The sequence below is a fragment of the Musca domestica genome, unplaced genomic scaffold (genome assembly GCF_030504385.1).
Source record: "Musca domestica strain aabys unplaced genomic scaffold, Musca_domestica.polishedcontigs.V.1.1 16, whole genome shotgun sequence".
Lineage (NCBI taxonomy): Eukaryota > Metazoa > Arthropoda > Insecta > Diptera > Muscidae > Musca > Musca domestica.
In genome coordinates, this window is record NW_026712219.1 from 1,775,737 (window position 1) to 1,802,681 (window position 26,945).

The following is a 26,945-nucleotide window of genomic DNA, read 5'->3' on the forward strand; positions in this document are numbered from 1 at the left end:
GGTACCTCCCGATATTCGGTATTTTGATAATTTCAGCAACATTATTCACCGGAATCGTTTCAAAATTCATATTGGAAGATCTTAGTGGATATTACAATCAACATCAAAAAATTTCATATGCGGGTCCACGTCTCATACAACAGTACCTCTCGATATTATTCACCAGAATTGTAACAAATTTCGTACTTAAAGTTCGTAATGAGAACTACAGCATATGTCAAAAAAATTTCGTATTCAGGTCCACGTTTTCGTATAGCCCCCCGTATGACTGTATCTCCCGATACTCTGTATTTTCATGATTTTTGCGACATTAATCACTAGAATCGTAACAGATTTCCTTAAAATCAAGTCCTATCTTCGCATTCTGTTATGGCTAGTGTACTTGCACTTAAATTCTCCAACACGGGCTCTTGGAACTCTTACCACCCATAATATTCCAATATTTTGTTTTTTCATCTCTCCCAAATTTAAATACCCCAAGTTCATGTCATAATTAGACTCCATATCAATATCTTATCCATATAATTACTAATCTAATATAGATATCGAACAAAGTAATAATATTAATGAATAAAAGAAAATAATAATATCATCTGTCTGTGTGACAATAACAATTTCCGTTTGCCCTGTTGATGTTGCTGCTGCTACTGCTGTTGCATACTAAAGACTTTGGCGTCTCAATGGTATCAGCTTTCATTATGCTAACGAAATTGGATAACAACAACAACAACGATAGCAAAAAAAAATGAACGATTCGTCTGTAATGAACTTTATCGGTTTATATTCACCGCCATCAATAACAAACCCCCCACACACACACACACACACATACAAAATGCCTCCCCCCACTACACCCAAACCAAGACAAATGTATTTTACCGTAATTAATATTGCCAAGTTACTCAGGGAAATATCGGAGACAACAAGAAAGGTGTATGTGTGGGAGGGTGGGTGAGTGTGTGTTTGTGGCTGTTCATCAGCGAGAGTTGTACAATTGCAACGGAAATTAAAGTTTCAATTACACGATGAATAACTCAATTAAAAAACGCTTCTCTCTGTCTCCGTATTTTTCTCATTTTCCAATTCAATATTTGCATGAGATGCAGATCAACGATAAAGTAATTAATGAAGCTGCAAGTTATGTTGGATTTGCAATTGTAATTTGTTCGGAAGGGAAATTGAAGTTGTAGTTTATGGGGTAGAAGTTATTGGAAGCTAGAAAAAATAAAAAAAGTTTTAGATCGCTGGAATCAACCTAATTCCGTCTTGCCTTATGTAAGGCATTCTGATTTGCTTTTGATATATTTTCAAATATATAAACGATTATTTGATGAGTTTGGTCATAGGGTTTTAAAATGCCTATTAGAGAAATTCAATATTTCAACATTATTCCTGTCTACTTTTAAAATATTATTTCACTATCTATATACAGGGTGAGATAAAAAAAACCTGCAACAAAGTCAAAACCCATAATTTTCCTTTTTGTTTAAATGTTAGTGAATGAAAGCAGAAAAATGTCGGAAATAGCAACAAATTTTAGATTATAAGTTTAGATTTGTTCGATTTGTGCACCTTTGGCACGAATTATGGCCTTCAAACGGCCAATGAAACCGTCACTCGCTGTCCGAATGTTGCTCTGTGGTATTTCGGCCCATTCCCGGCGAAGCGCTTGCTTGAGGTGATCGACACTTTGGTATTTTTTAGTGCCAACATGGCTTTCCAAAATACTCCCGTCAAGATTGTCCAACAGATTGGTATCTGAAGATTTTGGTGGCCATTGTGCGCTGGAAATGAAGTGAGGAACCTCGTTTTGTAACCATTCTTGGGTGGCGCGTGCTGAGTGTGATAGTGCTGAGTCCTGTTGGAATGTCCAAGGTCTGCGGCCAAAATGTTTGCGTGCCCAAGGCTTAAATACACCCTCCAGAATATTTTCGTGATAATATTCGGCATTTATTCTTATGCCACGGTCAATTACTACGAGCAGAGAGCGACCATCGGCTGTTATGGCGACTCACACCATCACCATGGTGTGATAATATTTGGCATTTATTCTGATACCACGGTGGATTAATACGAGCGGAGATTGACCATCGGCTGTTATGGCGGCCCACAGCATCACCATGGTCGGCGCTTGAGTTCTGGTGGCCAACCGAAGGTTCGCATTTTCAGCTTTACTACACCCTCCAAGGCTTTAATACACCCTCAAGAATATTTTCGTGATAATATTCGGCATTTATTCTGATGCCACGTTCGATTAATACGAGTGAAGAGCGAACATCGGCTGTTATGGCGGCCCACAACATCAACAAGGCCGGCGCTTGAGTTCTGGTGGCCAAACGAAGGTGCACATCTTCAGAATATTTTCGTGATACTAATCGGCGTTTATTCTGATGCCAAGGTCGATTAATTCGAAAGAAGAGCGACCACAGGCTGTTATGTCGGCCCACACCATCATCAAGGTCGGCGCTTGAGTTCTGGTGGCCAACCGAAGGTGCACATTTGGCAAGTAAACACGATTATTTTGTTTGTTTAAAAACTGCTGGACAACGAATATTTTCTCATCGGAGAAAACCAAATTCGGAAGTTCACCACTTTCGGCCAAGCGAAGCAACTCTTTACCTCTTTTGAGTCTATTATCTTTCTGTTGCGGTGTAAGTTCTTGCACTCTTTGGAATTTCAATGGTTTTACCCCGAGCTCATTTTCCAATATTTGCCAATTGGCAAATAACCATTTTCGGCCACTGCGACGCGGGTTTCGATCAAGTCGCTTCTTTACTTTCAAACCATTTCTGCTGATGTTGCTGCTTTCTTCCGTCCACTTCCTTGACGTCGGGCTGCGGTAACAATAGCACGGTAACGAGCGATGGTACGAGACACAAATCATTTATTAACATTTAAATGCTGGAGTGCTCTAACGATAGCCACTTGTGATTTTCCAGCCAAATATAAAAAATCACTCTCGCTTATATCACATATCACGCTTGAATTTCATCACGAATAACTTTTTTTCTGGAAAATTCTCCCCAAAATGCTTTTGTACGCTAGTAAAGAATATAATGAGCTGCCACTGGAATAATTTTGAGTTCTTTCATCTCACCCTGCATATTTAATTATTTGAATGCTAGAATTTTAAGATATCTAATCGTTGTATTATTTTTTTATTTTACAGAAATAATCCTGAGATTTGCAAAGAATTTGTTGGGTAAGTTGTACAGGAATGGTCTTCAGATTTGATATATTTGTATTATGAATTTTGCAACTGAATTAGTAATTCTATTTTACTATTGTCAAATATACACAAACGAATTCTGCATTTTAATTTTAATGAACCACCACTAACGATATTTGATATATTCCCAAAGGTGAAACATAATGTAGTAGTAATTAAAGGAAAAATCTACCATATCACTCCCCGTTTCAATGTGATCCGTTTCCAGTCATTGTCTGAATCTACATTTACAGTAGATTCTAAATACTTTCTTTTTTGGGAAATTTTGACATTTGTGCTGAGTGTATCAAAAAGATCAGATCGATGTTGTCAACCTCGGAACTTGATCGAAGTTCGAAAAAAATGCGATGTGGCTAGTGTGGGCTAAATCCTATTCCCCTAATGGTTTAACGAGCCTAAAAAAGAAATTGGTGAAATATTGAATACAAGAATGCAACGACTATTGTGGTCGAACATGTTAAACCTCTTACAAAAAAACAAGCAAGTGTCCCCTACTTCGTCAGAGAAAAGTCCACCCTAAAATGTTCGTTTCGCTCCAATAGTTCGTATTAGGCCCTTTTAGTAGTGAAATTCCACAATTTGTTAAATTTGACAAAATTGTTCTATCAAAATTTAATACATCGAACAAGATTTTCAGATTTTTAGGTTTTTTATTTTTTTTTTTTTCATCAAAATTTTTCATTTTGAAATTTAGCGAAGATAATATTAGAAAATTCTATGCGTAATAGGCTCACATCCAGTTTTCTGTACAAAACTATTTCAACGTCTGCATATGTAAACCCTAGAAATCAACAGTGACCTAATTTTCAAATTTCAGATTTTCAGTTCTATGCCTTCACCCAATACAAAATTTAGTAACATTAAGAACACATATCCAAAACAACCACCATCTCTCCATCCTATACACCAGCAGTGATCTAAAATTTTTTCAAGTTTGGTATTTAAAGTTCGAAGTGGATGCTACAGCTTATGACAGAAAATTGTTTATGCAGGTCCACGTCTTCGTATAGGCCCCGTATATCAGAACCTCACCATATTCGGTATTTTGACGATTATAGCGACATTATTCAACGGAATTGTTTCAAATTTGGTATTTAAAGTTCGCAATGGATACTACAGCCTAAGACAGAAATTTGTCTGTGCAGCTCCACGTCTTCGTATAGCCCCCATATAACGGTTCCTCCCAATATTCAGTATTATGATGATTTTAACGTCATTATTCACCGGAGTACTTTCAAATTACGTATTTAGAGTTCGTAATGGGAACTACAATCTATGACAGAAACTAGTCTACGTAGTCCAGGTCTTCTTATATGCCCCATATATCAGTACCTCCCTATATTCAGTATTTTTACGATTTTAGATACAATCCTCACCGAAATTATTTGAGATGTCGTATTTGACGTTCGTAATGGATGCTATAGCCTGTGACAGAAAATTGCACCTCCCTATGTAAGGTTATAAGATGATTTTGGCTACATTGTTCACCGTTTATTTCATGTTTCGAATTTGAATATGGTAATGGCTTATGACAAACAATGCCTATGTAGGTTCACGCCGTATAGATCCCAATATAACGGCTATATTCGGTATTTTTATGATTGTAACAGAATTTTTAACGGATTCTATTTTTTGAAAATTTCCAAATTAGTTCCAAATGGTGGAGGGTATTTAAAGTTCAGCCCGGCCGAACTTACTGCTTTTTAACTTGTTCGTATTATTATAGTACTCATTTGCAAAACCGCTCTATATTTTAATCCAACAGTTATCACCATACAAATTGTCACGATTTAAGCTTTATCTCTTCACCCACTACCAAATTTAGTAGCATTTAGTTAGCTTTTCGAGCGATTATAGTGGCCATTTTCAAAGCAAATGCCATATCTCAAGCTCAGATACCAAATGTGACCTTGGTATCGAATTTCAGGAATTCAGCTCTTTAATATCTCCCATTATCAATTTTTTTTAACATTTAGTACAATTTTAGCATGCATATCCAAAACCGGTAGCTACTCTCAACCACAGACAGCAACAGTGACATCCATATCAAATATCAGGATTCCAGATTTATTCATTCACCCAATACCACATTTTGTGAAATTTAGTTAATTTCGTTCAATTATTGGACGCATTATCAGGACCACATCCATTTCTCGGATTCCAGATATCTCAATATCGAGCCGGTACCCACTCTCAACTACAGACAGCAACAGTGACATCCATATCAAATATCAGAATTCCAGATTAATTCATTCATCCAATACCACATTTTGTACAATTTAGTTCATTTCGTTCAATTATTGGACGCATTATCAAGACCACATCCATTTCTCGGATTCCAGATATCTCAATATCGAATTTCAATTGTCCAGCTCGTTTTTATTCACTTAATGCCCAATTAAGTACCATTTAGTACTTCTCGAACAATTTTAGCACACTTCCAAAACCATCTCCATATGTTGACCACAGACACCAACCAACCCCCCAACCTAACACCAAATTTAGTACCGTATAGTACTTTTCGTACAAATATGGGAGGCATTTCTATAACTACAGCCAAATCCCAGCCTCGGTTACCAAATGTACTCTAAATATCAAATTTCAGAATTCTATATCTATTCCTTCGGTCAGTACTAAATATAGAAACATTTAGTTTGTGTATCAAAAACAACATCAAAGACTTTCATTCCACGTTTCATATTTTCAGCTCTATTCCTTTTCCAAATAAAAGCGTTAAACTTCACCAAAATTCTCACCAAAATGGGTTTGTACACTTGTAACAATGTTATGAGCTGACACTGGAATATTTTGAATAGCTGTCGGACGGGTGGCTTAGAAATGACAGTAGTCTGAAGCTGATTGCAGTTTTTTTTTTTCATTTTAACCGGTATTTAAAATTTGGAGACAATCTGTTCAGATATAGCTATAGCACCGATCTGGTGTTAAAGTCCCTCAGGTGCGTAATATGTTCTCCACAACAATAATCTTTGGTATAATCTTTGGTAGTAGATATCAGATACAGCTCAGAAATAAGTGTTTAAAATTGTATCAGGGTTTGGATATTCGGGCTGATATCAGCCATTTGGTTCACAATAAATATAAAATATAAATATATAAATATATATATATATAAATATATATATATATATATAAATATATATAAATATTGGAAAATACCTCAGCCACATTTTATCGTGATCCGTTCAGATTTTTATATGCATTCGATATACATCTTCATCCGATTTTACGGTTATTGCTTACCATATATTTAATATCAGACCAAATAACATAGATTTTTCATATTCAACCCAATTTTACCATTTGGTGAAACTGGATCAGGTATATCTATTACTCCAATAAATATTTTTAAACCCTACACCACAAGGTGGTCAGGGTATTATGTCTTTGTGCATTTGTTTGTAACAGGCAAAAGGAAACGAGGTAGACCCATGTCTGTCCGTCCGTCTGTCCATGTATTCTTGAGAACAAAATGCAGGTCGCATTTACTATCCGGTTGAGATGAAATTTTCCAAACAACATTTGTTTGGCCCAAGGACAAATCCCATTGAAATTGGAGATAATCGGTAAAAATTTAGATATAGCTCCCATTAGACATAGCTTCGTCCGATTTGCGTTTTATTGTGCATCAAACGTGTAATATCAGCCGGAATAGTATGGAATTTTGCACATACAACCAAATTAGACCTTGAAATAAATATGCCAAATTTTATCGAAATCGGTTCAGATTTGGATATGGCTCCCCTATACATCTTCGTCCGATTTGAATTTTTTTGTGCACCAAACGTGTAATATCAGCCCGAATTGTATGAAATTGCATATACACCCCAATTAGGCCTGAAAATAAGTATGCCAAATTTGATCGAAATCGGTTCAGATATAGATATAGCTCCCATATATATTGTTCATCCGTTTTTTTATTTTTGTCCTCCGCAGCCGTAATATGCACTCTGTAAGAAAAATATTTGGGGAAATATATTAAATGCAGCTCAGAAATACCTTTGCTAAATTTTGTCGAGATCGGTTCAGATTTGGATATAGCTCCCAAATATAACTTCGTCCGATTTACTTTTTATTGTGCATCAAACGTCTAATATTTGCCCAAATGGGATGGAATTTGGCACATGCTACCAAAATGAGTCTAGAAGGTAGTATGCCAAATCTGGTGCAGATCGGTTCAGATATAGCTATAGCTCCCATATATATTGTTCATCCGATTTGTTGTATTTGTTACCCACAGCCGTAATATGCACTCCGTAACAACAATATTTGGGGAAATATATTAAATGCAGCTCCGAATTACCTTTGCTCAACTTATCGAGATCGGTTCAGATTTGGATATAGCTCCCATATATAACTTCGTCCGATTTACTTTTTATTGTGCACCAAACGTCTAATATTTGGGATGGAATTTGGCACATACGACCGAATTGAGTCTTGAAGGTAGTATGCCAAATTTGGTGAAGATCGGTTTAAATATAGCTATAGCTCCCATATATATTGTTCATCCGATTTGTTGTATTTGTTACCCACAAAAACAGCTCAGAAATACCTTTGCCAAATTTTATTGAGGTCGGTTCAGATTTGGATATAGCTCCCATATATATTTTTATCCGAATTCAAATTAATTGTGCACCAAATGGGCAATATTAGTCCGAATTTAAAAGATACAAATGCTTCGGCATATTTAGTCCCTTGAATTTTAAATTATATTTATAATCATAGCGTGTATGATTGAATTCTCCCATACAAACTTTTAATTGTTATGTGGAGCTCAACTAAATTAGCAAAGTGGTGTAGGGTATCATATAGTCGGCCCGCTCGGCTTTTGACCTTTCCTTACTGGTTCTATGTATAAAACCAAAAATAATATTTGATACTCCTTGAATAATGTTGCCAAAATTATATACTGGACCACATTCGATATATCCGACTAAATTCTTATTTCTATTTAAATCTGCACCTCTGATGTACTGAACAATGGCAATGTTGTTATTAAAATTTTCTATTTGTTCAATCTTCAAAGTTGTTCTATGCTCGGCCATGACCTTTATCACGCCCGCCATCTAAGCAGTACCAATAACAATACACATTCTGTCCTAAAGGTATAGCTCGCTCTGCTCTTCTGACTCGATTTGGCATTACCTTTAAATTATTTTTTTTTGTATTATTTGAAAAGGAAACGGAAACATTGAAGGCGAGCAGGAAAGCAAAAAAAAAACTATGAGAGAAAGAAGAGAAAATATTAGTAGTCATTGAAAAAGGCATAGCACAAAAGTCTAACAAAAACAGCAACGACATCAACAGAGAGAAGAAGCAAAAGAGCGAAGTGGCGAATCGACAAATGCATGGGCATCTAGAGAAGAACACACAAATAAACTTTCGAATTATATAAAATGCTAAACTTTTGACCGAACTATACAACAAAGACACGCACACACACACACATGCACACCAAACCCCATACTTAGACATATAAATAAAACTATGGCAGACAAAAACAAAAACAATGAGACGATGTCGGAGGACCTTATGGGAAAGTAGAGTGGAAAAGTTGAAGGTGGATGGATAGAAAAAGGAAAAAATAGCAACAACAACTACTGACTTCTATGTTTGTGTATGTGTGCTCCTTCGTGTGAGCCAAAGAACAACAAAATATCCTTGATACTTTACGAAACGGAAAAGTGTGTTTATCTCTCTCCTTGATAAAGGGAATGCAAAAATTACCAAAAATAAAAATAACAAAAAAAAAAAAAAAGAAATACACTTAGGACTGAACCAAATGTTGTTGTTGTGGTTTGTGTTCACAGAGTGTGACCTTCACTCTCGCTCCTCGTTTCCACACCTACATGCATTTTTTGGGTTTTGTGTGATCATAGAAATTGTTTTTATAAACCAACATTTGAAATAGCTTACCTCACCACTCACCACTTGTGTCGCACAGTCGTATAGACATTCGACACACAAACAAACGCAGATATTCGACCTCGCATTGCCATTTCATAATGTAATATTTGTTGGATTTACAAACTCTCAGTTGTACAAAACTTTTTCATTTCATTTCGCATAAAGTCACGGCATTACAAAGGGATTTTTTCCCATTCTCCCGCATCGCCTTTCGTAGGGAGGATGGAAAAAAATGTTTTTTATTTTTATTTTATTTGTCCCTGACGTACATAATTTATCCAAGGAGTGCATAATTTTTTCTATGTAAAGAAAGTGTATCTTTGATTGCGTAATATAATGTTCTATAGGTTATTTTAGGAAGGTGGAAAACTTGTCCGAAACGGTGTCGTAGAGTATCCATACATAGAAACTATATCAATAATAAAACATATAATTTACACCACATTGGGCGTTGCCTTGATCATTGGGTTCCTTAATTATGTCAATGTTTAGTTTCTCGACAAAAAAGATCGGCAGGCCAAGAAATTCCCTGGAAATATATAATACCTATTAATTTAAACAAATAATAGATGACCTTACGAGTTGTTTGAAAATAATGGTCTAAGCAGCTTGTTTGGCCGAACTTTTGATACTCTCCACCTTTGGGTAAACATTTTTATTTAATAGTATCTGAAATTAAACGTTGTCCACTTTAATCTACAAATGCCAGTTAAACTTTTGGGATAATGCTATTAAACTTAAAAAAACAATTTAAGAAGCAGTGAGTTCGGCCGGGCCGACCATTTGGACCATTTGGAACGAATTTAGAAATTTTCAAAAAATAAAATCCTTGAAAAATTCATTTAAAATTTAAAAAAAACGAATATAACAGTTATATTGGGGTCTATACAACGTGGACCTAAGTAGGCATTACTTGGCATAAGTCATTACCATATTCAAATTCGAAACTTGAAATAAACGGTGAATAGTGTAGTTAAAATCATCAAAATATCTATATAGGGAAGTGCCGTTATAGCGGAACTGTGCAAAGACCTGGACCAACAAAGACAATATTCTGTCATAGTCTGTAGCATCCATTACGAACTTCAAATACGACATCTCAAACAATTTCGGTGAGTATTGTACCTAAAATCGTCAAAATACCGAATATAGGGAGGTACTGGTATATGGGGCCTCTAGGAAGACCTGGACCTGCATGAACAATTTTCTGTCACAGACTGTAGTTCCCATTACGAACTCTGAATACGTAATTCGAAACAATTCCGGTTAATAATGACGCTAAAATCATCCAAATACCCAATAATGGGAGGTACCGTTATATTGGGGCTATACGAAGACGTGGACCTGCACAGAAAATTTTCTGGCTTATGCTGTAGTATCCATTTCGAACTTCAAATACCTAATTTGAAACAATTCCGGTAAATAATGTCGCTAAAATCATCACAATACCGAATATCGGGAGGTGCCGTTATATGGGGGCTCTACGAAGAGGTGGACCTCCCCTGCAGAAATAACATACATTTAGGTAAACTTTTATCAATGTACTTCAATTCGTTAGGAAGCTAGAGTGATTTCCACAGACGGATAAACGGACGGACATCGAGAATATATAAACTATAACAAAAGTTTGGCCGAGCTCTTGATAAAGAAAACATTTTTATATAAAAGTATCTGAATTCAAACTACAAATACCAGATAAACTTTTGGGATAATGCTATTAAACTTAAAAAAAAGACATAAAAACATAATAATGTGGGTTAGGCTGTTATATGGGACCCATACGATACCATACTTCAAGGATTGTCATCTACCAAATATTCTTAAATACCAAATTTAAAACAATTTCGTTTGCAATTGTTACTAGGATTATCAAAATACCGATTATCGGTGGGTATCATTATTTGTGTGCTATAGGAAATCGTGGACATAAATATATTCTGCACCGAAGACGCACAATTCCGTAGTAAAATGTTGCAAAAATCATTTATGGGGGCAATTTTGCCATCGGAGCTAGAACCCAATACCAATTTTTAGACAAATACGTAGAGAAATAATGCAAAAATATCCAAAACACTGAAAATCGTTAAATGTGGGCTGTACCATACATACTATGCTCCTATACATACTATGTTCCGCCACCGTAGCTAGAACCCATTATAACCAACAAATTCAAATTTGTAGACGAATTCGTGAAAAATGTGGCAAAAATCATTAAAATACCGAATATTGGGAGGTATAGTTACCCATATATCCTATGTTTCACCACTGGAGCCATGACCCATTATGACGAAATCCGTGAAAAAATGTGTCAAGAATCATCGAAATGTCGAATATTGGGAGGTACCGTTATATAGGGGCTATACAAAAAACGTGGACTAAAATATCTTATTTTCAATACCAACCATCCTAGACAAAATACAAATTGTCTTGCCAAATTTTGAAGCTCTAGGACGGACAGTCGGACATCGTTAAATCGACGTAGAATTTAATACTGATCATGAATATATATACTTTATGTGGTCTACGAAGAATATTTAGGCATGTTAAAAAGGGAATAACAAAGTTAAAACACTCCCCTTTTTAAGTAGTGGGTATAACTAGTCAGCAAAGGCTATAGTCGGGCGGGGTCGACCATTTTATACCCCACAATTCACTGTAAGTTCGCGGAAACTCTATTGGCGAGAATGAATATTCCACTAAAAAATATTAAAACTTAACATTCTATCCGTTCCTCTTTTCGACGAATCATCATAGATCTGAAACGAATATTTTCCTAAAACATACCACAGGGTGAGATAAAAAACTGCAACAAATTAAAATGCCATAATTATTATTATTATTTTTTTTTATTTTTTAATTTTATTGAATGAAAAAAAAAATGTCGGAAATAGCATCAAATTTTAGAATAAGTTTAGATTTGTTCGAATTGGTCAAGTTTGGCATGAATTATGGCATCCAAACGGCCAATGAAACCGTCACAGGCTGCCCGAATGTTGCTCGGCCCATCCCCGGCGAAGCTCTTGTTTGAGATGATCGACACTTTGGTATTTTCTAGTGTCTACCTTGCTTTCCAAAATACCCCAGACACATTAGTCCAACGGATTGGTATCCGGAGATTTGGGTGGCCATTGTGCGCTGAAAATAAAGTGAGGAACCTCATCTTGTAACCATTCTACGGTGGTGCGTGCTGAGTGCGATGGTGCTGAGTTCTGTTCGCGGAATGTCCAAGGTCTGCGACCAAAGTATTTGCATGCCCAAGTCTTTTATACACCCTCCCGAATATTTTCGAAGTAATATCCGGCATTTACTCTGATGCCACGGTTGATTAATACGAGCGGAGAGCGTACATCGGCTATTATGGCGGCCCACACCATCACAATGGCCGGCGCTTGAGTTCTTGTGGCCAACCGAAGGTTCACATTGTCAGCTAACCATTTTGTTGGTTTAGAAACTGCTGTACAACGAATGTTTTCTCATCGGAGAAAACCAAATTCGGCTGTTCACCACTTTCGGTCAAGCGAAGCAACTCTTTGGCTCTTTTGAGTCTGTTGCGGTGTAAGTTCTTGCACTTTTTGGAATTTCAATGGTTTTACCCCGAGCTCATTTTTCAATATTTGCCGAATGAAATATTGCAATATGTTATCCTCATGAACCAAGCCATTTTTCGGCCACTGCGAGGCGGGTTTCGATCAAGTCGCTTCTTTACTTTTCGAACCATTTCTGCTGATGTTGCTGTTTTCTTCCCTCCACGGTAACGAGGAATGGAAACAAGATTTATTCACATTTAAAATCTTGAGTGCCCCAAAGATAGCCACTTGTAGTTTTCCAGCCAAATATAAAGAAATCACACTATCACGCTTTAATTCCATCACGAATAACATTTTTTCTGGAAAATTCTTACCAAAATGCTTTTGTACGCTTGTAAACAATATAATGAGCTGTCACTGGAATAATTTTAACATCTGTCGGACGAGTGGCTTAGAATTGGCAGCAGTTTGAAGTTGGTTGCAGTTTTTTCAACTCACCCTGAATGTATGTAAAAAAAGAGGAAAAAAATATGGACAGACAGACGGACGATTATCCATAAAGTGACTTAGAAGGTGAGTCTATGAGGAACCGCAAACATATCTATGGGTCTATACCGCTTCCTTCTCAAGAAGTCAGGAATTTCTTCTTTTTTGGTCCATTTCATACCCAAAATATTCTGCGATCATCTTAACCAAGAATAAGCTTCTATTGTAATCTTAACCCCACCATCATGTGTCATTTAGTGGGATTATAATTTAACATGGACAGACGGACGGAAGGGCACCCCAAGCTATATCGACTCATCTCGGCAAGATTGGAAGATCCATATATGGCATCTTAGGTCTTGGACCTATATTTAGATGTATGACATTATTTTGGCTCAATCAATCTTATTATACCCCCTACACATGGTATTGTAGGGTATAAAAACAGAAAAATAATTAGTAAAACTGCATTCGGATATTGAACATTTTCATTTGGACAACAACGTATAACCCCCCCCCCCCAAAAAAAAAAAAAAAAAAAAAAACAAAAAAAACACCAAAAACATTCAACAAATTTAAAACTGCTTGTGGTTCTTTGTTCATCTTAAAACACGACACACACCTTCATTTTTTTCCACAGTACTTCATCAAAACTTTTCTTTGCGAACAACACCAGCATCACACCGCCACATCACCACATCCGGCTACGACATATTCTGAAACATTTGAAGTTTACCGGTAAACAAAAAGAAACAAATAAGCGAACACACACACACATACACACACAAAAAACTTTTCTAATGAATTTATCACACACATATTCGCCTTTTGTCTTAATTTATTTAAATTGAAATTTCAGCACAGGTGGAAAGTGGCGAAACGACTCACTGGAGTGAACTAAATTTCATTAAAAATACAAACAACGGCATCAGCATCGGCACGGGAGCAGCAGCTTCTGCAACACAAAAGCCAGAATTGCACTGCACTCTTCCCACACACACACCAACACAGCCATTGAAGCACAAGAGGTTGCTGCAACTTCCTTAACAACTTTCTATCCATGAAACACTTCCGAAAATGTATTGTTGCCCATGGAGGCCAACAATTATCTAGGCTTTCAGGTACACTCACAAGCAACAACAACAACAACAAGAGAAAAACAAACGGGAGCGTTGTTTTTGATGTCAAAAGTTTTTCACGGATAAACTATGGATGTGGCACACAGATGGTGTTGCTGGAACCCCTCAACATGCTGCCTTTTGGCATAGTTCCGCGCGAAGCCATGTGTTTGTGTGGTATGTGTGTGTTTTGGAGTATAAGTGAAGTATAAGTACTTGAATGGATTATCCTTCATGGTTAAATTCCCGTATGTAACCAACAAAAAGCCCGTTAGCTGTTGTTGTTGTTACTGCTGCTTTGAAGTGTATCCTCGCTTAACTCTAAAACTCTTCAACGGAAACTACACATGTTATGGCATCATAAATTCCAGACCACCAACAAGATTTATTTTGTGATAATGTAATGGCGTGAGTTTAGAAGATTACAAAATGGAAAATTTCCTCTATTTAAAGTATTACACATAAGTAAGAGATAATTAATCCTATTGTTTAAGAAAATAGAATTTGGGCGGTGATTATAAGCAGAAAAAATAAGATTAAAAATCATAAATGTGGCCTTCGGTTTGGTTAAATCTTTATAAACAGAGTGAGATAAAAAAAATGCAACAATTTTTATTTTAATTTTATTAATTGAACGAAAAAAACAAGTAAGCAAAGGCTATAGTCGTGCGGGGCCGACTATGTTATATCCTACAACACTACAATATGTTAGAAGCCCCCTTAAGTCCAAATCCATATTAGAAGATTTCGCTTTTGAAATTAAGATTTTGACTAGGAACATTTGCCCAATATTTATGCACTCCGTCGGGCTGTTAGTTGTTGTGGTCCATTTTACAGCTAAATATAATCCAATGGTTATCCAAAATGCCAGAATTCTTCCCTGTCCTTAATACTCTTCACAGGCGTGTCGATTGGCTTGAATTGTGTGATCGGAAAAACATTTCATTTTGCAATCATCTCCCAAAGAAAGAAGCCCCTCTGGATCTCCAAATTTAGACTCATCTATATGATTTGCTTGCCTACGATATTTGGCTATATTCGTCAACGAAATCAGCATTAAATAGCCAGAAGTTCGCCTTTTGTGTATTTCGGATATCGCCTCTAAGTAATTCTGGTATTTTTCAAACAAAATTAGTGGTCCATTCAACCCTAAACTCTAAATTTATGCGAGATTTCGTGTCCTTTGGTTTCTGTTTGTGACCTTTATAACGGCTGCAAAATCAGGAAAATTTTTAGTTGTTGGTCTATTTCAACCCCTAATATATTGTGGACATCTTTGAAAACAATAGGTCTAGCTCTTCTGAGCCCAACCCTAACCTTGTGAAAATTTTCGTGAGGATCGGACGATATTTGCAATACTTGCAATACTATAATATCCCCAACGTGTACAACACACAGGTGAAAAAATATTACAAATTATTATAAGTCAAATTAAAAAAGTCGCATGCGATAAAAAATATGAAAAAATAAAAAAAGTGTCACAAAATACTACAAACTCTATATTAACCTCGTTATTGGCATATTTTTCTGCCATTTTTGTAGGTTTTATACTTTTATGTCAAGAGGGCATTTTGAATTGAAAAAAATTGTCAAAATCGGCCCAGACATTCTTGAGATATAAGCATTCTATCTAACATCCCCTTCCTTTGTATATATTTCGCTATATATAACCGATATATTTACTCTCGGCATCTACGTAACGGTCAGAATTGCCTGTTCGTCTGTTTGTGATTTCGCCGGTATTAACAATATTCGCGGTTAATGGATAATTTGACTTTTATTTAAGACAATTGTTTTTGGTCTATTTCACTCACTAAATATTACCCGATGATCATCAAAATTGGAAGGCTTCTGCTTAGCCCTAAGCTCTAGCCCCTTGATAACTTCCGTTCTATTCTGATCCAGCCCCACCTCCATTCTAAATTTCGTGAAGATCGGGTCATAATTGCGACCTGTAGAGTGATTACAAATTGACATGGATAGACGGCAGACGGACGGACGGACATACATAGCTAGATCGACACTGCTCTGCGAGAAAGGAAGATCCATATATACTTTCATATGTGGGAAACCAATATTTCGTGGTGTTGCATAATAGTGCACATAGTGTTGTAGGGTATAAATATCGAAAATAGAATAAAATTTTAGATTTGTTCGAATTAGTCACCTTTGCCACGAATTATGGTCTTCAAACGACCAATGAAACCGTCACACGCTGCCCGAATGTTGCTCTGCGCCCATTCCCGGCGAAGCACTTGCTTGAGGTGATCGACACTTTGGTATTTTTTAGTACCAACCTTGCTTTCCAAAATACACCAGACACAATAGTCCAACGGATTGGTTTCCGAAAATCTTAGTGGCTATTGTTCGATGGAAATGAAGCCAGGAATCTCATTTCGTAACCATTTTTAGGTGGTGCGTGCTGAGTGCGATGGGTCTGAGTCCTGTTGGAATGTCTAGGCTCTGCAGCCAAAAATTTTGCGTGCCCAAGGCTTTAATGCACGCTCCAGAATATTTTCGCGATAACATTCGGCATTTATTCTGATGCCACGGTCGATAAATACGAGCGGAGAGCAACCATGGCCGGCGCTTGAGTTCTGGTGGCCAACCGAAGGTGCACTTTTTAGCTGACTTAGCTCTTTGGCAAGTCAACACGATCGTTTTGTTTGTTTACAAACTGCCGGACAACGAATGTTTTCTCATCGGAGAAAACCAAATTCGGCAGTTCACCACTTTCGGTCAAGCGAAGCAACTCTTCAGCTCTTTTGACGCTATTTTCTTCCCGTTGCGGTGTAAGTTCTTGCACTTTTTGGAATTTCAATGGCTTTATCCCGAGCTCATTTTTCAATATTTGCCTAATGGAATATTGAGATATGTTTAGCTCACGAGCCATTTTGTCAGCCACTGCGACGCGGGTTTCGATCAATTCGCTTCTTTACTTTTCGAATCATTCACATTTAAATGCTGGAGTGTTCTAACGACAGCCATTTGTGGTTTTCCTGCCAAATATAAAGAAATCACACTATCACGCTTGAATTCCATCACGAATAACTGTTTTTTTTTTGTGTTCTGGAAAATTCTCACCAAAATGCTTTTTGTATGGAATAATTTTAACAGCTGTCAGACGAGTGGCGTAGAAATCACAGCAGTCTGAAGTTGGTGGCAGTTTTTTTTTTTAACCTTTATGTATAAATTCTTCTACATTTAGAAGACAAGATAAATAGCTACTGGCGAGCCGTATACGTATTATGGCTTTAGAATAGTTGTAATTTAGAAACCGACGGAACTAATACATACAAAGTATGTCAAACTCTGAATCTATTCCCACCAAATTTGACGGAATGTGCGATAGTTTTGTTATTCAATATGTTGATCCTGTGTGAGAGAGGTACCAAAAGGAATGGACCGATATATTCCATCTTCCCACCAAACCTTGTGTTAATAAAAATATTGTGATGTGTGGAATTTGCTTGGCCAGGTCCAAAAATCGACAATATCGGTTCACTCCATCAAGTACCTCCTCCACAATGGATCCAAATTTTGAAAAATTATAACTCTTATAAAATCTGATGTTTGTAATGTGATGTCGATTGTCTTCAAAATCCAAATATTTTTATTGACCAAAGGTCTGACTCCCAAAAATTTCGAATGACCATTAAGCTCATGAAATTCTAAATGAACATCCTGAGACTTGCTACTTCTCAATATTTCCATCAGATCTGTTATAAGGATGTAGAGATCTTTTATAAAGATGTAGAGATCGTTCTATTTCTTCTGGTACCTCCCCCGCATAGGGTTAAAGATTTTGAGAAACAGAGCGCTCAAAGAAAGCGAAAAAAACATCCAACTCTTTTCAACTTTCACACATACAAACATTTTTGCTAACACAAGATCTGTTGTGAAGATTTATATATGTGCGAACCCCTTTTGGTACCTCACTCACAAAGGGTCACGATTTTCAATATTTGTATATGGCCAAACTATATCTTAATATTTCTCCCAACTAGAGACTTAAGACAAATGTTAAATTTATGATGTCGCATAAAATTGGTTATAAATGTTCGATTTTCTTGTCATTTGATGAAGATGGACTATATCTGATTACCCACGCACATTCTAAAATTTTCTAAAAATTGTCACAAATCTCATACAATCTGAAGGAAGTTACCAATATAGTCCAAATCTGGCATGTCGTAATTTATATCATATTTATTTAGGTCCTATACGAATTGGACAATATTGGCCCATTCCTTCGGAACATACTCCATAGAGGGTCAACGGTTTCAATAATCATAACACAAGTCAAAATATATTTAAATAGTCGAACATTGACTCGAGGCAAATCCGGCTAGATCGACTCCAAATTTCCTGAAACGCATCTGGTCCAAAAAGACCTAAGGTCTAAAACCGTTATACGAGGCACGTTTTGGCCGCATCAAATGATACGACCATATGGCTAAGTGTATAATTAGAATAACTTTAGTGTTTCTTAAAAATAAAATTAAAAATTTTAAATATTTTACAAAATTCCCAATTATTATTTTACAGCAACTTTCTAGACCACAATATCACCCAATGAGAATACGCTTAACGCGATTTCAGTATTTGATAAAACATTGAATATGGAACACCCAGGCGTATATGTTTTGGCAACAATTATACGCTCATAGTGTTCAGTTATATAAAATGGTAATAAGATTCGCACGAACTGTGTCCAATTATCTTCGCCGTTCTTTTACAGATTTGAAAAAGGAAACATGTTTTAACAAAAAAAAAAAAACAAATGTCTCCAAATAATTTTTTCTAAAACAATCTCGTTTTATTAAATTCCCAAAGATAAGAATGCAATTTGATTTTTTTTCACAGCAACACAAGGCATTGTTTTCAGTTCTTCGTAGCAACCAAATAAAATTATTATCCATTGTCCTCTTTCATATCCATTTTTTACTTTTATTCGATTAATTTAATTAAACTTTGTCCGTAAGGTAACCCAATTTTAGACTTCGTTCTATTCTCGATTGTTAGTAACCTGTCACAAAAGTTTAAATTGTGTTTGGTCTGCTGTTGTGTTGCTCTTGTTTTCCTTTTGTCTTTTTTTTTCAACTTCTCCTACTTCTTTTGGGAGCATATAGTGTTTGCGGTCACCTGAAATAGTTTGGAAGAAGTTCTTCTATTCTTTTGTTTGTAAACTATTTTTATTTTTTGTTACGGAATGTTCAAAGATTGTTTGAAGGGTTCAGGTCAACTAAGCAGCATATTTGTTGTATTAAAAGGTGATTTTTATGCAGAGCAAATATTTTCACAAACATGTTGTTCAAATAATAAAAGTTTAGTTCATATTTTTATACCCTACACCACATCGTGGTAAGGGTATTATGTATTTGTGAATTTGTTTGTAACATGGAGAAGGAAGCGAGATAGACCCATAGTTACTTTTTAGGATCTACATAGAATCACTTTCTGAGTCGATTTATGCATGTCAGTCCGTCCGTCTGTCCATGTATTTTTGTGAACAAAATGCAGGTCGCATTTATTAGCCGACATTTAGATATAGCTTCCACATATATCTTCAAGCGATTTCGGGTTAATTGTGCACTAAATGGCCAATATCAGTCCAAATGACCTAAATTTTTGGCACAAACGACTGAATTCGGTTTAGAAGAAAGTACGTTAAATGTAGTGGAAATCGATTTAGGTATAGCTATAGCTCCCATTTATATTGTTCATCGGATTTAGTGTTTAAGTTCCTAACATTCGTAATATGCACTCCACAAGAATGATATATGGTACCAGCTATCAGATATAGCAAATAAATACCTCTGCTCAATTTTATCAACATCGGTCCAGATTTGGGTATAGCTCCCATATATATCAACAACCGATAGCGAGTTAATTGTGCACCAAATGGTCAATATCAGTCCAAATAACCTGGAGTTTATATATATATATATATATATATATATATATATATATATATATATATATATATATATATATATATATATATATATATATATATATATATATATATATATATATATATATATATATATATATATATATATATATATATATATATATATATATATATATATATATATATATATATATATATATTTCATCCGATTGAGTGTTTAAGTTTCTAACATTCATAATATGCAAACTACAAGAATGATATATGGTAGCAGATATCAGATATAGCAAATAAATACCTCTGCTCAATTTTCTAAAGATCGGTTCAGATTTGAATGTAGTTCCCATATATATCTTCAAACGATTAAGGGTTAATTGTGCCCCAAATGTAGCTCCCATATATATCTTAATCCGATTTTAGATTTTTTACTCATCAAATGGTTAATACCAGAACAAGTGGAATGAATTTGGGCAATTTCGACGAAATTCATTCTAAAAACAAACGCTTGAAATTTTGGTGACAATCGGTTCAGATATAGCTATAGCTTCCATATATATGTTCCATCCGATTTGGTGCACTACACAAGAATGATATTTGATACTCGGCATCAGACACTGCTCGAGAATACCTCTGCTAAATTTTTCCGACACCGGTTCAGATTTTTATGTTGCTTCGATATACATCTTCATCCGTTTTACGGTTACTGCTCAAAATATATGTAATATCGGACATCAGACACTGCTCGAGAATTTCTCTGCCAAATTTTATCGAGACCGGTTAAGATTTTTATGTTGCTTCGATATACATCTTCAACCGTTTTTACGGTTATTGTCCACCATATATGTAATATCAGGCCAAATTGAATACATTTTTTCATGTTCAACTGGGTTCTACCATTTGGTGAAACTCGGTCCGGTATATCTATTGCTTCAATAAATATTTTTTAATATAATCCTTATCGAAGTCATATCATGCCATAAGCAGGGTAAGATGAAAAAACTGCAACCAACTTCAGACTGCTGTCATTTCTAAGCCACTCGTCCGACAGTTGTTAAAATTATACCAGTGACAGCTCATAATATTGTTTACAAGCGTACAAATACATTCTGGTGAGAATTTTCCAGAAAAAAAGTTATTCGTGATGGATTTCAGGGGGTGTGATTTGTTTATATTTAGGTGGAAAACCACAAGTAGCAATCGTTAGAGCTCTCCAGCATTTAAATATGAATAAATCATTTGGGTCTCGTACCATCATCGCTCTTTACCGTGATACTAGTAGCGTAGCCCGACGTCATGGACGGAAGAAAACGGTAATATCAGCAGAAATCGTTCGAAAAGTAAAGAAACGACTTGATCGAAACCCGCGCCGCAGTGGCCGAAATATGGCTCGTGAGCTGAACATATCGCAATATTCCATTCGGCAAATATTGGAAAATTTACTTTGGGTAAAGCCATTGAAATTCCAAAACGTGCACCGCAACAGAAAGAAAATAGACTCAAAAGAGCTAAAGAGTTGCTTCGCTTGGCCGAAAGTGGTGAACTCCCTAATTTGGTTTTTTCCGATGAGAAAACATTCGCTATCCAGCAGTTTGTGGACAAACAAAATGATCGTGGTTACTTGCCAAAGAGGTCAGCTGAAAATGGGCACCTTTGGTTGGCCCCCAGAACTCAAGCGCCGGCCATGGTGATGGTGTGAGCCGCCATTAAAGCCGATATTCGCTCTCCATTCGTATTAATCGACCCTGGCATCAGAATAAATGTCGAATATTATTGAACAAATATTCTGGAGGGTGTATTAAAGCCTTGGGCACGCAAACATTTTGGCCGCAGACCTTGAAGATTCCAACAGGACTCAGCACCATCGATACCGGGCATCAGATACTGCTCGAAAATACCCCTGCCAAATTTTCTCGATATCGGTTCAGATTTTTATCTAGCTTCGATGTCCATCTTCATACGATGTTACGGTTATTGCTCACCATATATGCAATATCAACCTAAATTGAATGGATTTTTTATCATATTCAACCGAATTTTACATTGGGTGAAACTGTTATTTAGATTAACAGCATTATGTCCCTTTCTTACACTTGCTAGTTGCTTGGACAGATCATCTTTCTCAGCTTCCAAGACTTGCCGCGCTCTTTCCGAGCTAGCCAATTTTTCATTGACTTTCTCTAACTTCGTTTTCAGATGTCGCACTTGATCTTTCTGAACTCGATGTTTTTCTTCGAATTGTTCATCTTTGGCCCGCAGGTTTTCTTCAGATTTGGCGAGCAGATATTTCAATTCTGTTTTAGATCTTGCTCGGAGTATCAATGTTTTTAATGATAAGAATAGAGTCCAAACTCCCTCTTCGATTGTCAACTCTATTCTGTGTTCGGTGAGAAAAGAAACACGACCGCTTCGTTAGGGTGTTATTTCAATTCTGTTTTGGATCCTGCTCGGAGGATCAATGTTTTTAATGATAAGAATAGAGTCCAATCTCCCTCTTCGATTGTCAACTCTATTCCGTTTTCGGCTCGACTGGAGCAATATTTAGTGAGAAAAGAAACACGACCGCTTCGTTAGGGTGTTATTTCAATTCTGATTTTATTTAAAAGATATGTTTCTTAAGTGCTACTGAAACTAATCTAACTTAACCTAATCGCAGCCACACAATTATTCTTATCTATTCTAATATTGAATGGAGAACATTGCAGGGCAGCTTGTCATTTCATTCTAGTGGTCTTGTGCATCTACTCTGTGCGTGTGGGTCATAACCTTTATTATCTGACAAATTATCGTATGCGTCAGCGCACTAGATCACTGAATTCTTCACATGTGATATTTTATGGCGGTTGGGAAATATTTAATTTAGAACATTTATTTTTTATTGCTACATTTTCCCAGCGCCTCAATCGCACTCAGAAGTATGTACAAAGTATTTTGTACACTTGGTATGATCTACTTCACATAAATTCCCAATATATAATAATTTTTTAAGGGAGTTCTACTAAATAGGCATAATTGTGTAGGGTATAATATAGTCGGTCCCGCCCGAATGTTGACCTTATGCTTTATGCCCCACCCCAATCGTTGTTGTGCTCGTCTCTTGATAAACCATATCCTTTTGTTCGTTTTTTGTTTTAGGACATTTGAGGTCGATCTATCTTAATGGCAATATGTGATCTGATCCAAACTCGACACCCCATAATATTATATATTTATATATATATATATATATATATATATATATATATATATATATATATATATATATATATATATATATATATATATATATACTTAGACCGAGTTGGCGTATATCCATATCGGCTTAAACATTACGGTGCCTTCGCGACAAAAGTTTATTATTTTCAGCCCCACCGCCAAATGGAAAGGACTCAAAAATAAATTTTAAATTTCACAAAAATTACGGAATTATTCTTCGATGTACTTTAAACTTTACATGCTCCAATAGTTCAATGACTATTGGTCTAATTTTTGATAATCGGTCAAAATTTATATATATAAATATAGCTCCCATATATATCTTCGTCCGATTTGCCTTTTATTGTGCACCAAACGTGTAATATCCGCCGGAATAGTATGCACATACAACCAAATTAGGCCTGGAAATAAGTATGCCAAATCTGATCGAAATCGGTTCAGATAAAGCTATAGCTCCCATATATATTGTTCATCCGATTTGTTATTTTTGTCCTCCACAGCCGTAATATGCACTCTGTAACAACAACATTTAGGGAAATATATCAAATGCAGCTCAGAAATACATTTGCTTAATTTTATCGAGATCGGTTCAGATTTGGATATAGCTCCCATATATAACTTCGTCCGATTCACCTTTTATTGTGCACCAAACGTCTAATATTTGTCCAAATGGGATGGAATTTGGCACTTACGACCAAATTGAGTCTAGAATCTAGTATATCAAATCTGGTGAAGATCGGTTCAGATATAGCTATAGCTTCCACATATACTGTTCATCCGATTTGTTATATTTGTTACCTACAGCCGTAATATGCACTTCGTAACAACGATATTCAGGGAAATATATCAAATACAGCTCAGAAATATCTTTGCCAAATTTTATCGAGATCGGTTCGGATTTGGATATAGCTCCCATATATATTTTTATCCGAATTCAAATTAATTGTGCACCAAATGGCAATACAAGTCCGAATTTAAAAGGTACAAATGCTTCGGCATATTTCCTTTGAACTTTAAATTATAATTATAATCATAGCGTGTACGATTGAATTCTACCATAAAAACTTTTTATTGTTATGCGGAGCTCTACTTAATTAGCAAAGTGGTGTAGGGTATCATAAAGTCGGCCCCGCCCGACTTTTGAGCTTTTCTTACTGGTTTAAATCTGCACTTGACAATATTTTATTCGACATTATATTTATTCTAATGTGAAAAGGGCGAATATGGAGCCACCCACTAATGTTTAACATTTTGCAAAAAATATATGACGAACGGGGTCCACGATTTCCTTCAAACTTGTAACACCGTAATATTTGAATGACACCTAAGTCGGCTTTGAAAATGAACAGTAACTTAAGGAGCAACTAGATCGCACAAAAATGTTAGTCAAATCCGCTGGTGTTAAATAAAATAACATAGAATTTAATTTTATTTTCCGGCAAATCCATTTCCCCTGACCGCCACTTCACACATTCATAGAATTATATGTACATCATTGCCCTGCATTTACAACTACCATGAGCGCTAAATGATTGCTGAACTAAGTGCTCATTCGAATCAATAAATTTTTATTGTTATGGAATTCCCTTAGTTAAGAGGCTTACATTAAGCCACCAACAACAGCCGAAAAATGCCTGTGACCTATATTTGGATTAATGAACCTTAAACGCTTCCCCTAAGTTGGTATGCGTTTTTGGAAGGAAATCAGGATTTTTTTTTGTTTTTTTTTTTTTTTTGGTTTGCTATTGCCTATGGCGCCTTCCAAGTTGCCATATTCACTTTTCAATCGAAGCGTTCGAATTTGTGTGAAACATAAAAATCACGTTGCCTCACGCCTTAACAACCTGCAGCCATACCAAACGACTGGGTATTTTCCTCTCTCTCTCTCTCTCTCTCAGGTCTTTGCAAACTCCTCTCCTTCATGTACATTTTCACATTTAGCCATTGGTATTTCGTTTATTTATTTGCTTCCTTTGTGAATTTGTTGTTACAACTGAAAGCAATGTGGGTGTGCGTGTGCCCGTTTGTGTTTGTGTGCGGTTGTATTTCTGTTAGTAATATTTCAAGGACTGATTTATCAATATTGATGTCCTTAGCCCAAGGCAAACACTTGTGTTATGCTTTTTAACCATAACATTTTTTTCTGTAAGTCATATTTCCACCTCCGCTTATGAGTGAGAGATTCATATTCATACCCTGCCTATGTATTTCTTTCTTTCTTTCTTACCAGCAACTATAGTCTGTGTTGTTGTTGTTGTTATCACCATTGCTGTTGTTTACTGTTAGTACTTGCCATTGTTGTTATTATTGATGTACTTGAATGGTTTGGTGTATTTTTCCTGTCAATGTTAACATTTCATGTTTTGATGACTAAAAGGGGCGTTTACCCCTCCACCCAACCTTAGCTATTGCAACGGAATCTTTGGCATTGATGTTGGCGTTATTGCCTTGTGTTGGTTTTTTTTTAGTTTGGCCCAAAAAGGCTAACCACATTGAAAACAATATTGAAAAATAAGCTTATCAATACAATGGCAATTCACATGAGCGAAAGGATTTTTTCCACTATCCAATTTAATATTTGAGGGAACCAAAATCCATCATAAGGTCTTCCAATAGCAGAAAAAAGGCCTTCTCAGAGTAGTCATCAAAGCCCTCTCATAGAAGACCATAAAGTCTTTCCATGGAAAAAATCTAAGCCATCTATGGGAGACCTCAAAATCTTCTATGGGAGACCTCAACGTCTTGCCACAAAAGACCTCAGGTCCTTTCAGAGAGTTTTCAAATAGCAGACCGAAAAGTCTTCTTAGCGACCCCAAAGGTCTTCAATGAGAAAACCCAGAGGTCATCGGTGTCTTCTCACTGAAGACCTTAGGGTCTCCTCCTTAAAGACCTTAGAGTCTTTTAATTATATACCTCACGGTTTTTAAGCCTTCACGATTTTCTCACCGTGACCCCGGGGTCTTCTTATTAAAGATCTCAAGGTCTCCTCATTGAAGACCTCATGGTCTTCTCACTGATGACTTCAGGGTTTTCTCATTAAAGACCTCAGAGTCTCCTCAGAGATAACCTCTGGGTCTTCTAATTGAATGACAATGGCAGTTCATATGAGCAAAGATTATAGAAGAGCCAAAAATCTTCTTGTGGAAAAGACCTCTCCTTATAGAAGACCTTGATGTCGTAAAGAAAACTTCAAGGCCTACTTATGGAAGACCTTAAGGTCTTCTTAGAGGAAACAACAATGTCTTATTATAGGAGACCTCAAGACATTTTTGTGGAAGACCTCAAGGTCTGCTTATGGAAGACCTCAAGGCCTCTTCCTGCGGAAGACCTCAAGGTCTTCTTCTAGGAAACCTCAAGGACTTCTTATGGGAAACCTCAAGGTCTTTTTATAGGAGACTTCAAGGTCTTGTTGTAGTAGACCTCAAGGACTTTTTAGAAGACTTCAAGGTCTTCTTAAAGAAGACCTCAAGGCACTCTTATTGAAGACCTTAAGATCTTCTTATAAGAGACTTCAAGGTCTTGTTGTTGTATCT

The 26,945-nt window shown here is 36.2% G+C and overlaps 1 pseudogene; it reads left to right on the plus strand.

Annotated features, from left to right (window-relative positions):
* LOC131801370 (uncharacterized) overlaps nucleotides 1-26,945 on the plus strand; it is a 204,773-nt pseudogene that overhangs the window by 51,522 nt on the left and 126,306 nt on the right.